Here is a 14020-nt window from a genome sequence, read left to right as displayed (position 1 = left end):
TCATTTACATAATGTATCCTGATATTTAAATATTAAAATGTGTCTCTATAGCTATATTCATGAAAGAATATGGTTAGGTATTTAATTAATTAGATTAAATGTCATGTTACAGTAAAATCATAATTTTTCATAAAGTCTACTTGCTGTTTGTCAGGTAAACCAACCAATTATCCATCAGAAATGTCTAACTTGAAAGAAATATTAACGGATTTATTGTAGAGAGCTATTTAGTTAAACCAAAATACTCACTTAATTAACTGTTTAGTTTAGTTAAAACTTTGGAAACGATATGATATTGCTGCCATTTGTAGTAACACATCCTCATTTAGGTGGTGGAATAAATTTCAGGTTTCCAAGATATTATTTTGTTCAATTCATTGCTCTATAAGATCATTTCCTTGAATACAATAAATAAATGTTGTGTTTCAACTCTCAAAGTGAAATTTTATATCTATCATTATTAACCAGGACCAAACCAAATAATATGAGCTAAATATGAAAATGTTGAACTTATTACAGTATATTCATACGTTATAGCTTAAATAAGAGACAAATCCTTATATATCTATGACTAAGGGAAATTATACTTTTGTATTAAAAGTAACATTAATTAAGTAAAACTATTATTTTACTTGACATTATGTATTAGATTGAAAAATTATGTAATTCAGATCTTTTGTAAAAATTTTCAAGAGAAAGATTGACTTTATCAGGCGTAATTCGAGAATTTAAATAGAAAAGATAATTGAATGTATAAATAAAATACATTGTATAAACAATATGTACTAATTACCTTTTAAAGTTTGTCAAGTATAGCACATTATTCGTGGTTCCTTTTGATGTGGTTGGCTGTGCATAGTTTTCAGTAGATACTTCAGGATTAATTCCTTTTTCTGCATTATTCCTGTACCCAGAAGTTTATGAACAAATATATATATATATATATATATATATATATATATATATATATATATATATATATATATATATATATATATATATATATATACAGGGTGTACATAAAGTCCTGCACGGGTATAATATTTTCTGAACGATAACAGATAAATAAACAAGATTTGGTACATCAATACTGCACCTAAAAATCTACTTTTTGAAGGAACTATCAGTTTTCTGTAATATTATGGGGACGTCCCGCAAGGAGTCAGAAGGAAATCTTAAATAGGAGCATAGGTCAATATGGACATCATTTTAAAGGGCTTATCTAGCAGAGTTTAATGCCGCAAACCTCACTCAAAAAGATTGATCCAGTACAAAATGGCGGCTGTTCAAAGAGCTGATCAGGCTGATCAGGTTTTCCCCGTTATCAATATATTAGGACCAAATTTGTAACCCTTGAGGATAAGTAATGTCATAATTCACTTCTGTACAACTGACAAGCATAATGTAGTAGTTAGCTGCAGTATTCGTTTGGTTGCATTTTTGCTTTACTGGGGTTATGGCTACTAATAAAATGTAACCAAGTAAAATCTTTGAACAGCCGCCATTTTGTACTGGATCAATCTTTTTGAGTGCGGTTTGCGGCATTAAACTCTGCTAGATAAGCCCTTTAAAATGATGTCCATATTGACCTATGCTCCTATTTAAGATTTCCTTCTGACTCCTTGCGGGACGTCCCCATGATATTATAGAAAACTGATAGTTCCTTCAAAAAGTAGATTTTTAGGTGTAGTATTGATATACCAAATCTTGTTTATTTATCTGTTATCGTTCAGAAAATATTATACCCGTGCAGGACTTTATGTACACCCTGTATATATGTCGGTGTTTAACTAACAACATTAAACGTACTGTAGTGTTTAAGTAAAATCATGATTTTTTCTCAAAATTCTACTTGCTGTTAAAAGGTGAACCATGAACCAACTCATAATCTATTAGAAATGTCTAATTTGCAATGAATAGTAAAGGATTTACTTAAGAGAGCTATTTTGTAAAATCAAAAGCACTCCTTTAGTTAAATGTTTAGTTTAGTTAATACTTTGAAAACGATATAATATTGCTGCCATTTGTAGTAACCCATCCTCATTAAGATGGTGAAATATATTTAAAGTATCCAATACATTTATTTTGAGAATTCATTGCTCTAAAAATAATTTCCTTGATTACAAAAAAATAGATGTTGTGTTTCAACTATCCAACTAAAATATTACACCTTTCATTAAGGGAAATCTGGCAATTTATAATCAGGACCAAACCAAATAATAAGAGCGTGATATTGTGCAGTATATTCGTAAGTTATAGCTTAAGTAAGAGACAAATTCTTGTATATCTATGACTAAGGGAAATTGTACTTTTTAATTAAAAGTAAAGTTAATATATGAAACTATTATTTTACTAGACATTATGTATTAGATTGAAAAATTATGTAATTGAGATATTTTGTAAAGATGTTCGAGAGAAAGATTGTCTTTATCAGGCATAATTCGAGAATTTAAATAGAAAAGATGATTAAATGTATAAATAAAATACATTGTATAAACAATATGTACTAATTACCTTTCAAAGTTTGTCAAGTATAGGACATTTTTGGTGGATCCCTTAGATGTGGTTGGCTGTGCATAATTTTCCAAAGATACTTCAGGATGAATTCCTGTTTCTTCATTAATACTGTAATCCCAGAAAACATAATTTAGTTAATACATAATGATTTTTTAATTAGTTTTAATGAAATATCAAAATGTGTCTTTTAAGGTAGTGAATTATACTTAAGGTATGAAAAAATGAAATATCAAAATGTGTCTTTTAAGTTGGTGAATTATACTAAAGGAAACGATATAATATTGCTGCCATTTGTAGTAACACCTCCTCATTAAGGTGGTGAAATATATTTAAAGTATCCAATACATTTATTTTGAGAATTCATTGCTCTAAAAGATAATTTCCTTGATTACAAAAAAATAGATGTTGTGTTTCATGTATCCAAGTAAAATTTTACACCTTTCATTAAGGGAAATGTATAAAAATGTATATTTCAAGGTGGTGACATATATTATTAAGGTATGAAAAAATGAAATATCAAAATGTGTCTTTTAAGGTGGTGAAATATAATTAAGGTATCCAAGATATTTTTTTTTTTTAATTCATAGCTTTATAAGATAATTTCCTGGAATAGAAAAAAATAGATGTTGTGTTTCAACTCTCCAAGTAAAATTTTATACCTTTCATTAAGGGAAATCTGGCAATTTATAATCAGGGCCAAACCAAATAATATGAAAATGTTTGAAATATGTACAGTATATTCGTAAGTTATAGCTTAAGAATTAGATAAATTCTTATATATCTATGACTAATGGAAATTATACTTTTGAATTAAAAGTAACATTCATTAGGTGAAACTATTATTTTACTTGACATTATGTATTAGATTGAAAATTTATGTAATTGAGATCATTTGTAAAGATGTTCGAGAGAATGATTGTCTTTATCAGGCGTAATTCAAGAATTTAAATAGAAAAGATAATTGATTGTATAAATAAAATACATTGTATAAACAATATGTACTAATTACCTTTTAAAGTTTGTCAAGTATAGCACATTTTTCGTGGTTCCTTTTGATGTGGTTGGCTGTGCATAGTTTTCAGTAGATACTTCAGGATTAATTCCTTTTTCTGCATTATTCCTGTACCCAGAAGACATCATTTAGGTAATACATAATGATATTTGAGTTAGTTTTAATGAAATATCAAAAGGTGAATTTTAAGATACGTTTATGAACAAATATATATATATGTCGGTGTTTAACTAACAACATTAAACGTACTGTAGTGTTTAAGTAAAATCATGATTTTTCTCAAAATTCTACTTGCTGTTAAAAGGTGAACCATGAACCAACTCATAATCTATTAGAAATGTCTAATTTGCAATGAATAGTAAAGGATTTACTTAAGAGAGCTATTTTGTAAAATCAAAAGCACTCCTTTAGTTAAATGTTTAGTTTAGTTAATACTTTGAAAACGATATAATATTGCTGCCATTTGTAGTAACCCATCCTCATTAAGATGGTGAAATATATTTAAAGTATCCAATACATTTATTTTGAGAATTCATTGCTCTAAAAATAATTTCCTTGATTACAAAAAAATAGATGTTGTGTTTCAACTATCCAACTAAAATATTACACCTTTCATTAAGGGAAATCTGGCAATTTATAATCAGGACCAAACCAAAAAATAAGAGCGTGATATTGTGCAGTATATTCGTAAGTTATAGCTTAAGTAAGAGACAAATTCTTGTATATCTATGACTAAGGGAAATTGTACTTTTTAATTAAAAGTAACGTTAATATATGAAACTATTATTTTACTAGACATTATGTATTAGATTGAAAAATTATGTAATTGAGATATTTTGTAAAGATGTTCGAGAGAAAGATTGTCTTTATCAGGCATAATTCGAGAATTTAAATAGAAAAGATGATTAAATGTATAAATAAAATACATTGTATAAACAATATGTACTAATTACCTTTCAAAGTTTGTCAAGTATAGGACATTTTTGGTGGATCCCTTAGATGTGGTTGGCTGTGCATTATTTTCCAAAGATACTTCAGGATGAAATTCCTGTTTCTTCATTAATACTGTAATCCCAGAAAACATAATTTAGTTAATACATAATGATTTTTTAATTAGTTTTAACCCTCAAAGTGCTACTATCGCACTGTGCGATATGTTCGTACACTTCAAAGTGCTACTATCGCACTGTGCGATATGTTCGTTTTTTTCATATCACAGACGAACGGTTTCGCTCAATAACGACGTGGTTTATAAGGCTACATGTAGGAATAAATTCCCTATCAAGTAACGTAATTAGAACTATGTAATTCAGAAGTTTACGAGGAAGAGTAAGAAGAATAGTCAGCTGATTTCGATGCGTGTTTGTCTGTTACGGTCGTCTCGCGGCCGACGCTCTGTGACGTTATTGTTTTGCTTCGTTCTTTTGATTTGTAAGTGACTTATATTATTGTTTATTGAGTAATTATTTGTGCTATGAGTGAACTTAGTAATTCAAGTGCCATTAGGCGCTGTTTTGATGACGATTTGAGTGGAAATGATAGCGATGCAAGCAGCACCCCCACCAGAGAGTGACTCAGACTAATTTTTTTTAGTCTAATGTAAATATGTATGTAAGCCATTTTTTTTTGTATTTTTTAATACTTTATCTGTCATTTTTCTTACTTTTACTCATATCAGTAACTAAATATATGTTTATTTTGAGGCAATAATCACTATTCAACTACTTACTGCCACTTGTTGATGTGGTAAATATTTTAGTAAAATTTTTGCGAAAAAACATTGTTTTGTTTTTTACCAATTAGTATTGTGATATGTTGTGCAAAAGGTTAAGAAGTGATATTTTTCTTATTCAGCATTATATTTGGAACATTTTGCATATTTTTAGAAACTAGGACTACTACATTTTGTAAAAACTATACGTCAAGGATTTTGAAAAATAAAAATATAAAAAACTACACAACCGGTTAGCAGTACCAGATTTTTTTTATGATAAAAGATAAGCATTTTTATTTTTACTTGATCTTATAGAACATATGTTTGTGTAAAAAACCATATGTAATACATGCAATTTGAACATATGTACGTATATAAAAAGTTGTTTAAAAAAGAAATGTCATATGCTCGAAAATGGCCTAGCACTTTGAAGTGGTTTAGTCATCACTTGGAGGGTTAATGAAATATCAAAATGTGTCTTTTAAGGTAGTGAATTATACTTAAGGTATGAAAAAATGAAATATCAAAATGTGTCTTTTAAGTTGGTGAATTATACTAAAGGAAACGATATAATATTGCTGCCATTTGTAGTAACACCTCCTCATTAAGGTGGTGAAATATATTTAAAGTATCCAATACATTTATTTTGAGAATTCATTGCTCTAAAAGATAATTTCCTTGATTACAAAAAAATAGATGTTGTGTTTCATGTATCCAAGTAAAATTTTACACCTTTCATTAAGGGAAATGTATACAAATGTATATTTCAAGGTGGTGACATATATTATTAAGGTATGAAAAAATGAAATATCAAAATGTGTCTTTTAAGGTGGTGAAATATAATTAAGGTATCCAAGATATTTTTTTTTTTAATTCATAGCTTTATAAGATAATTTCCTGGAATAGAAAAAAATAGATGTTGTGTTTCAACTCTCCAAGTAAAATTTTATACCCTTTCATTAAGGGAAATCTGGCAATTTATAATCAGGGCCAAACCAAATAATATGAAAATGTTTGAAATATGTACAGTATATTCGTAAGTTATAGCTTAAGAATTAGATAAATTCTTATATATCTATGACTAATGGAAATTATACTTTTGAATTAAAAGTAACATTCATTAGGTGAAACTATTATTTTACTTGACATTATGTATTAGATTGAAAATTTATGTAATTGAGATCATTTGTAAAGATGTTCGAGAGAATGATTGTCTTTATCAGGCGTAATTCAAGAATTTTAAATAGAAAAGATAATTGATTGTATAAATAAAATACATTGTATAAACAATATGTACTAATTACCTTTTAAAGTTTGTCAAGTATAGCACATTTTTCGTGGTTCCTTTTGATGTGGTTGGCTGTGCATAGTTTTCAGTAGATACTTCAGGATTAATTCCTTTTTCTGCATTATTCCTGTACCCAGAAGACATCATTTAGGTAATACATAATGATATTTGAGTTAGTTTTAATGAAATATCAAAAGGTGAATTTTAAGATACGTTTATGAACAAATATATATATATGTCGGTGTTTAACTAACAACATTAAACGTACTGTAGTGTTTAAGTAAAATCATGATTTTTCTCAAAATTCTACTTGCTGTTAAAAGGTGAACCATGAACCAACTCATAATCTATTAGAAATGTCTAATTTGCAATGAATAGTAAAGGATTTACTTAAGAGAGCTATTTTGTAAAATCAAAAGCACTCCTTTAGTTAAATGTTTAGTTTAGTTAATACTTTGAAAACGATATAATATTGCTGCCATTTGTAGTAACCCATCCTCATTAAGATGGTGAAATATATTTAAAGTATCCAATACATTTATTTTGAGAATTCATTGCTCTAAAAATAATTTCCTTGATTACAAAAAAATAGATGTTGTGTTTCAACTATCCAACTAAAATATTACACCTTTCATTAAGGGAAATCTGGCAATTTATAATCAGGACCAAACCAAAAAATAAGAGCGTGATATTGTGCAGTATATTCGTAAGTTATAGCTTAAGTAAGAGACAAATTCTTGTATATCTATGACTAAGGGAAATTGTACTTTTTAATTAAAAGTAACGTTAATATATGAAACTATTATTTTACTAGACATTATGTATTAGATTGAAAAATTATGTAATTGAGATATTTTGTAAAGATGTTCGAGAGAAAGATTGTCTTTATCAGGCATAATTCGAGAATTTAAATAGAAAAGATGATTAAATGTATAAATAAAATACATTGTATAAACAATATGTACTAATTACCTTTCAAAGTTTGTCAAGTATAGGACATTTTTGGTGGATCCCTTAGATGTGGTTGGCTGTGCATAATTTTCCAAAGATACTTCAGGATGAATTCCTGTTTCTTCATTAATACTGTAATCCCAGAAAACATAATTTAGTTAATACATAATGATTTTTTAATTAGTTTTAATGAAATATCAAAATGTGTCTTTTAAGGTAGTGAATTATACTTAAGGTATGAAAAAATGAAATATCAAAATGTGTCTTTTAAGTTGGTGAATTATACTAAAGGAAACGATATAATATTGCTGCCATTTGTAGTAACACCTCCTCATTAAGGTGGTGAAATATATTTAAAGTATCCAATACATTTATTTTGAGAATTCATTGCTCTAAAAGATAATTTCCTTGATTACAAAAAAATAGATGTTGTGTTTCATGTATCCAAGTAAAATTTTACACCTTTCATTAAGGGAAATGTATAAAAATGTATATTTCAAGGTGGTGACATATATTATTAAGGTATGAAAAAATGAAATATCAAAATGTGTCTTTTAAGGTGGTGAAATATAATTAAGGTATCCAAGATATTTTTTTTTTTTAATTCATAGCTTTATAAGATAATTTCCTGGAATAGAAAAAAATAGATGTTGTGTTTCAACTCTCCAAGTAAAATTTTATACCTTTCATTAAGGGAAATCTGGCAATTTATAATCAGGGCCAAACCAAATAATATGAAAATGTTTGAAATATGTACAGTATATTCGTAAGTTATAGCTTAAGAATTAGATAAATTCTTATATATCTATGACTAATGGAAATTATACTTTTGAATTAAAAGTAACATTCATTAGGTGAAACTATTATTTTACTTGACATTATGTATTAGATTGAAAATTTATGTAATTGAGATCATTTGTAAAGATGTTCGAGAGAATGATTGTCTTTATCAGGCGTAATTCAAGAATTTAAATAGAAAAGATAATTGATTGTATAAATAAAATACATTGTATAAACAATATGTACTAATTACCTTTTAAAGTTTGTCAAGTATAGCACATTTTTCGTGGTTCCTTTTGATGTGGTTGGCTGTGCATAGTTTTCAGTAGATACTTCAGGATTAATTCCTTTTTCTGCATTATTCCTGTACCCAGAAGACATCATTTAGGTAATACATAATGATATTTGAGTTAGTTTTAATGAAATATCAAAAGGTGAATTTTAAGATACGTTTATGAACAAATATATATATATGTCGGTGTTTAACTAACAACATTAAACGTACTGTAGTGTTTAAGTAAAATCATGATTTTTCTCAAAATTCTACTTGCTGTTAAAAGGTGAACCATGAACCAACTCATAATCTATTAGAAATGTCTAATTTGCAATGAATAGTAAAGGATTTACTTAAGAGAGCTATTTTGTAAAATCAAAAGCACTCCTTTAGTTAAATGTTAGTTTAGTTAATACTTTGAAAACGATATAATATTGCTGCCATTTGTAGTAACCCATCCTCATTAAGATGGTGAAATATATTTAAAGTATCCAATACATTTATTTTGAGAATTCATTGCTCTAAAAATAATTTCCTTGATTACAAAAAAATAGATGTTGTGTTTCAACTATCCAACTAAAATATTACACCTTTCATTAAGGGAAATCTGGCAATTTATAATCAGGACCAAACCAAAAAATAAGAGCGTGATATTGTGCAGTATATTCGTAAGTTATAGCTTAAGTAAGAGACAAATTCTTGTATATCTATGACTAAGGGAAATTGTACTTTTTAATTAAAAGTAACGTTAATATATGAAACTATTATTTTACTAGACATTATGTATTAGATTGAAAAATTATGTAATTGAGATATTTTGTAAAGATGTTCGAGAGAAAGATTGTCTTTATCAGGCATAATTCGAGAATTTAAATAGAAAAGATGATTAAATGTATAAATAAAATACATTGTATAAACAATATGTACTAATTACCTTTCAAAGTTTGTCAAGTATAGGACATTTTTGGTGGATCCCTTAGATGTGGTTGGCTGTGCATAATTTTCCAAAGATACTTCAGGATGAATTCCTGTTTCTTCATTAATACTGTAATCCCAGAAAACATAATTTAGTTAATACATAATGATTTTTTAATTAGTTTTAATGAAATATCAAAATGTGTCTTTTAAGGTAGTGAATTATACTTAAGGTATGAAAAAATGAAATACAGTAGAACCCCTCATATCCGGCCTCGGTTTTACCGCACCTTGGTTTATCCGGCCACTTCCCGGAAGCCAATATCGAAATTTATTTACCACAGCTTGCAGACGCGCAGTTGCACGCACTAGTCTCCCACGACTCTTGCGTTATTTTGGTGTATCTATTTGTTTACATTTTACTGTGTTGTCCTCAGTTGAGCTAATAGGTTTAACCTGTAAACAGTTCGTTGATTATTTGAAGTGCGGTTAGTACAGTACAGTACAATTGTTTTGTTTCGTCAAGTGCTGTGTACTGTAGGTTGGTTTATCCGGCCGAATCGTTATCCGGCCAGGGGCTCGGTCCCGTGGTGGCCGGATATGAGGGGTTCTACTGTATCAAAATGTGTCTTTTAAGTTGGTGAATTATACTAAAGGAAACGATATAATATTGCTGCCATTTATAGTAACACCTCCTCATTAAGGTGGTGAAATATATTTAAAGTATCCAATACATTTATTTTGAGAATTCATTGCTCTAAAAGATAATATCCTTGATTACAAAAAAATAGATGTTGTGTTTCATGTATCCAAGTAAAATTTTACACCTTTCATTAAGGGAAATGTATAAAAATGTATATTTCAAGGTGGTGACATATATTATTAAGGTATGAAAAAATGAAATATCAAAATGTGTCTTTTAAGGTGGTGAAATATAATTAAGGTATCCAAGATATATTTTTTTTTTAATTCATAGCTTTATAAGATAATTTCCTGGAATAGAAAAAAATAGATGTTGTGTTTCAACTCTCCAAGTAAAATTTTATACCTTTCATTAAGGGAAATCTGGCAATTTATAATCAGGACCAAACCAAATAATAAGTGCGTGATATTGTGCAGTATATTCGTAAGTTATAGCTTAAGTAAGAGACAAATTCTTGTATATCTATGACTAAGGGAAATTGTACTTTTTTTATTAAAAGTAACGTTAATATATGAAACTATTATTTTACTAGACATTATGTATTAGATTGAAAAATTATGTAATTGAGATATTTTGTAAAGATGTTCGAGAGAAAGATTGTCTTTATCAGGCATAATTCGAGAATTTAAATAGAAAAGATGATTTAAAGTATAAATAAAATACATTGTATAAACAATATGTACTAATTACCTTTCAAAGTTTGTCAAGTATAGGACATTTTTGGTGGATCCCTTAGATGTGGTTGGCTGTGCATAATTTTCCAAAGATACTTCAGGATGAATTCCTGTTTCTTCATTAATACTGTAATCCCAGAAAACATAATTTAGTTAATACATAATGATTTTTTAATTAGTTTTAATGAAATATCAAAATGTGTCTTTTAAGGTAGTGAATTATACTTAAGGTATGAAAAAGTGAAATATCAAAATGTGTCTTTTAAGTTGGTGAATTATACTAAAGGAAACGATATAATATTGCTGCCATTTGTAGTAACACCTCCTCATTAAGGTGGTGAAATATATTTAAAGTATCCAATACATTTATTTTGAGAATTCATTGCTCTAAAAGATAATTTCCTTGATTACAAAAAAATAGATGTTGTGTTTCATTTATCCAAGTAAAATTTTACACCTTTCATTAAGGGAAATGTATAAAAATGTATATTTCAAGGTGGTGACATATATTATTAAGGTATGAAAAAATGAAATATCAAAATGTGTCTTTTAAGGTGGTGAAATATAATTAAGGTATCCAAGATATTTTTTTTTTTTAATTCATAGCTTTATAAGATAATTTCCTGGAATAGAAAAAAATAGATGTTGTGTTTCAACTCTCCAAGTAAAATTTTATACCTTTCATTAAGGGAAATCTGGCAATTTATAATCAGGGCCAAACCAAATAATATGAAAATGTTTGAAATATGTACAGTATATTCGTAAGTTATAGCTTAAGAATTAGATAAATTCTTATATATCTATGACTAATGGAAATTATACTTTTGAATTAAAAGTAACATTCATTAGGTGAAACTATTATTTTACTTGACATTATGTATTAGATTGAAAATTTATGTAATTGAGATCATTTGTAAAGATGTTCGAGAGAATGATTGTCTTTATCAGGCGTAATTCAAGAATTTAAATAGAAAAAATAATTGATTGTATAAATAAAATACATTGTATAAACAATATGTACTAATTACCTTTTAAAGTTTGTCAAGTATAGCACATTTTTCGTGGTTCCTTTTGATGTGGTTGGCTGCGCATAGTTTTCAGTAGATACTTCAGGATTAATTCCTTTTTCTGCATTATTCCTGTACCCAGAAGACATCATTTAGGTAATACATAATGATTTTTGAGTTAGTTTTAATGAAATATCAAAATGTGAATTTTAAGATACGTTTATGAACAAATATATATATGTCGGTGTTTAACTTACAACATTAACACTTTGTACCCTGAGCCCGAGTATAGGTCGGGCCGCGTCGGCAGCGCCTGCTATCGGCGCCCGAGTATAGCTCGGGTCGTGTTATTTAATGGTATTAGTTAGCTCAGTCATCTTATTTTTGGATTAAAACATTTTGATTCTGTTCATTGGTTGTCTAAGTTCGTATTTGTTGGTTATGAAATGCCTGGGTCATGTTTTAGTAATGAACTACGTATATTTTTCGTCGTACTACAAGCGAGTCTAGACAGCTGATCGTAGGCGCCGCGGCTGATCGTCGGTACTGTCAGTTTGCTTTGTAGTGTTTCACGTTCTGTGTTGCTGTGAGTCTTAGTGATGTCTTACTAAGTTTTCTACAAATCTTGCCGACAAATACTGAATCAAATGTTATTATAATGTATTCTAAATGTTAATTTAACTGTTTGTAAATAATCAGAACTTTAGTTTCTTACTGAATGAAGTAAAGGCAAATGCAAGGCAATGTGGAGTTATCCGTGTGTTTTGTTTTGTATTTACACTCGCTTTGTTCTGTCTTCTCGACTTTCCGTTCATTTTCTTTTATATTCTTTACTTATTATTTTCGAGTTTAAATAATATGGGTGATGAAATCAAAAGTGATGCAATTCGCGATCTTTTGTTTGACTCCGAGTCGGAAAGTGACAACGATTTTGATACACACCTGGGACCAAATATTGATTTTATGAACGATCTAAACGAAAATGTGTGAGATCCTGTATTTGATGCAGACCATTGTGCTTTAAAAATTACCACACTAAGGCGAACTACCTGAACTAACAAGCTATGTAGCAAAAACTTTTTTTGTATTTTTTTACATAACATTCAAAGTCAAAGTCAAAGTCAAATTCTTTATTGCCATAAACACATTGTATACATGTATGACATCGTCAATATTTAAACAGTGATACTAATAAATGTATTTAATAATTAGTACAATATAAAATGAACTCTTTTACATCATAGATACTTAATTCAATCAACAATGACTTAAGCTTAATTTTAAATTTATTGTCATCTAAGCATTTAATTTCCCTAGGTAACATATTATAAATTTTAATCCCCATTTCATATGTTGATTTAATGGTTGCTTGGTAATTGCATTGCCTGATTCTAAGCAAGTTTCTTTGTCTAGTATCATGATCATGAATTGAACTATTTGTAGGTAAAACATTTAAATTTATCCTAACATACAATAATAACTGTAGTATATACAATGATGTAACAGTCAGAGTACCTAAATCTTTAAATAAAGGCTTACAGTGAGTCCTACAGCTAGCATTGCACATAATTCTTAAAACTCTCTTTTGCAAGATTAAAAGTTTTTTTATATTACTATCACAGCCCCAAACAATGATTCCATAAGATAAATGACTTTGTATGTATGCATAATATACTGACAATAATAAATCTAGAGTTACATATTGTTTCAGTCTTCTAATCATAAAGGTACCTTTAGAAATCTTATTACAGACATTTACAATATGAGCCTCCCATTTAATATTTGACTGCAACATATGGAATAACTTAATTTTAAAAATAAACTTTATATGTAATAACTTAATTTTAAAAATAAACTTTATATTTGTATACACTTAAAAAAAGTATGTAACTCAATCTTTAAAAAGATATATAGTATAAGTTTATAACATAATTACTGTAATAACACAGAATTTTTTAAAAGCATCATAAATCCCTAGGGAGCCACGCCGAAACATGTATTAAGGGCCCAGGGTACAAAGTGTTAAACGTGCTGTAGTGTTTAAGTAAATTCATGATTTTTCTCAAAATTCTACTTGGTGTTAAAAGGTGAACCAACTCATAATCTATTAGAAATGTCTAATTTGCAATGAATAGTAAAGGATTTACTTAAGAGAGCTATTTTGTAAAATCAAAAGCACTCCTTT

The 14020-nt window shown here is 28.1% G+C and overlaps 2 long non-coding RNA genes across 2 annotated transcripts; both read right to left on the bottom strand.

The window, feature by feature from the left end:
* Positions 1-793: 793 nt before the first annotated feature.
* On the bottom strand, positions 794-4544 carry LOC124368633. Its single transcript, XR_006922974.1, has 4 exons — positions 4483-4544; positions 3527-3637; positions 2515-2625; positions 794-904 (listed from the first exon to the last, which is right to left on the bottom strand). It is a non-coding gene; the product is annotated as an uncharacterized LOC124368633 (long non-coding RNA).
* A 2003-nt stretch (positions 4545-6547) lies between these two features.
* On the bottom strand, positions 6548-11910 carry LOC124368524. The gene is made up of 6 exons (XR_006922960.1): positions 11857-11910; positions 10845-10955; positions 9471-9581; positions 8516-8626; positions 7504-7614; positions 6548-6658 (listed from the first exon to the last, which is right to left on the bottom strand). It is a non-coding gene; the product is annotated as an uncharacterized LOC124368524 (long non-coding RNA).
* Positions 11911-14020: the final 2110 nt, after the last annotated feature.

The sequence above is a fragment of the Homalodisca vitripennis genome, chromosome X, assembly GCF_021130785.1.
Source record: "Homalodisca vitripennis isolate AUS2020 chromosome X, UT_GWSS_2.1, whole genome shotgun sequence".
In the NCBI taxonomy this organism is placed as follows: Eukaryota; Metazoa; Arthropoda; class Insecta; order Hemiptera; family Cicadellidae; genus Homalodisca; species Homalodisca vitripennis.
The sequence above is the reverse complement of the archived record's forward strand: the minus strand, read 5'-3'. Positions and strand labels throughout refer to the sequence as shown.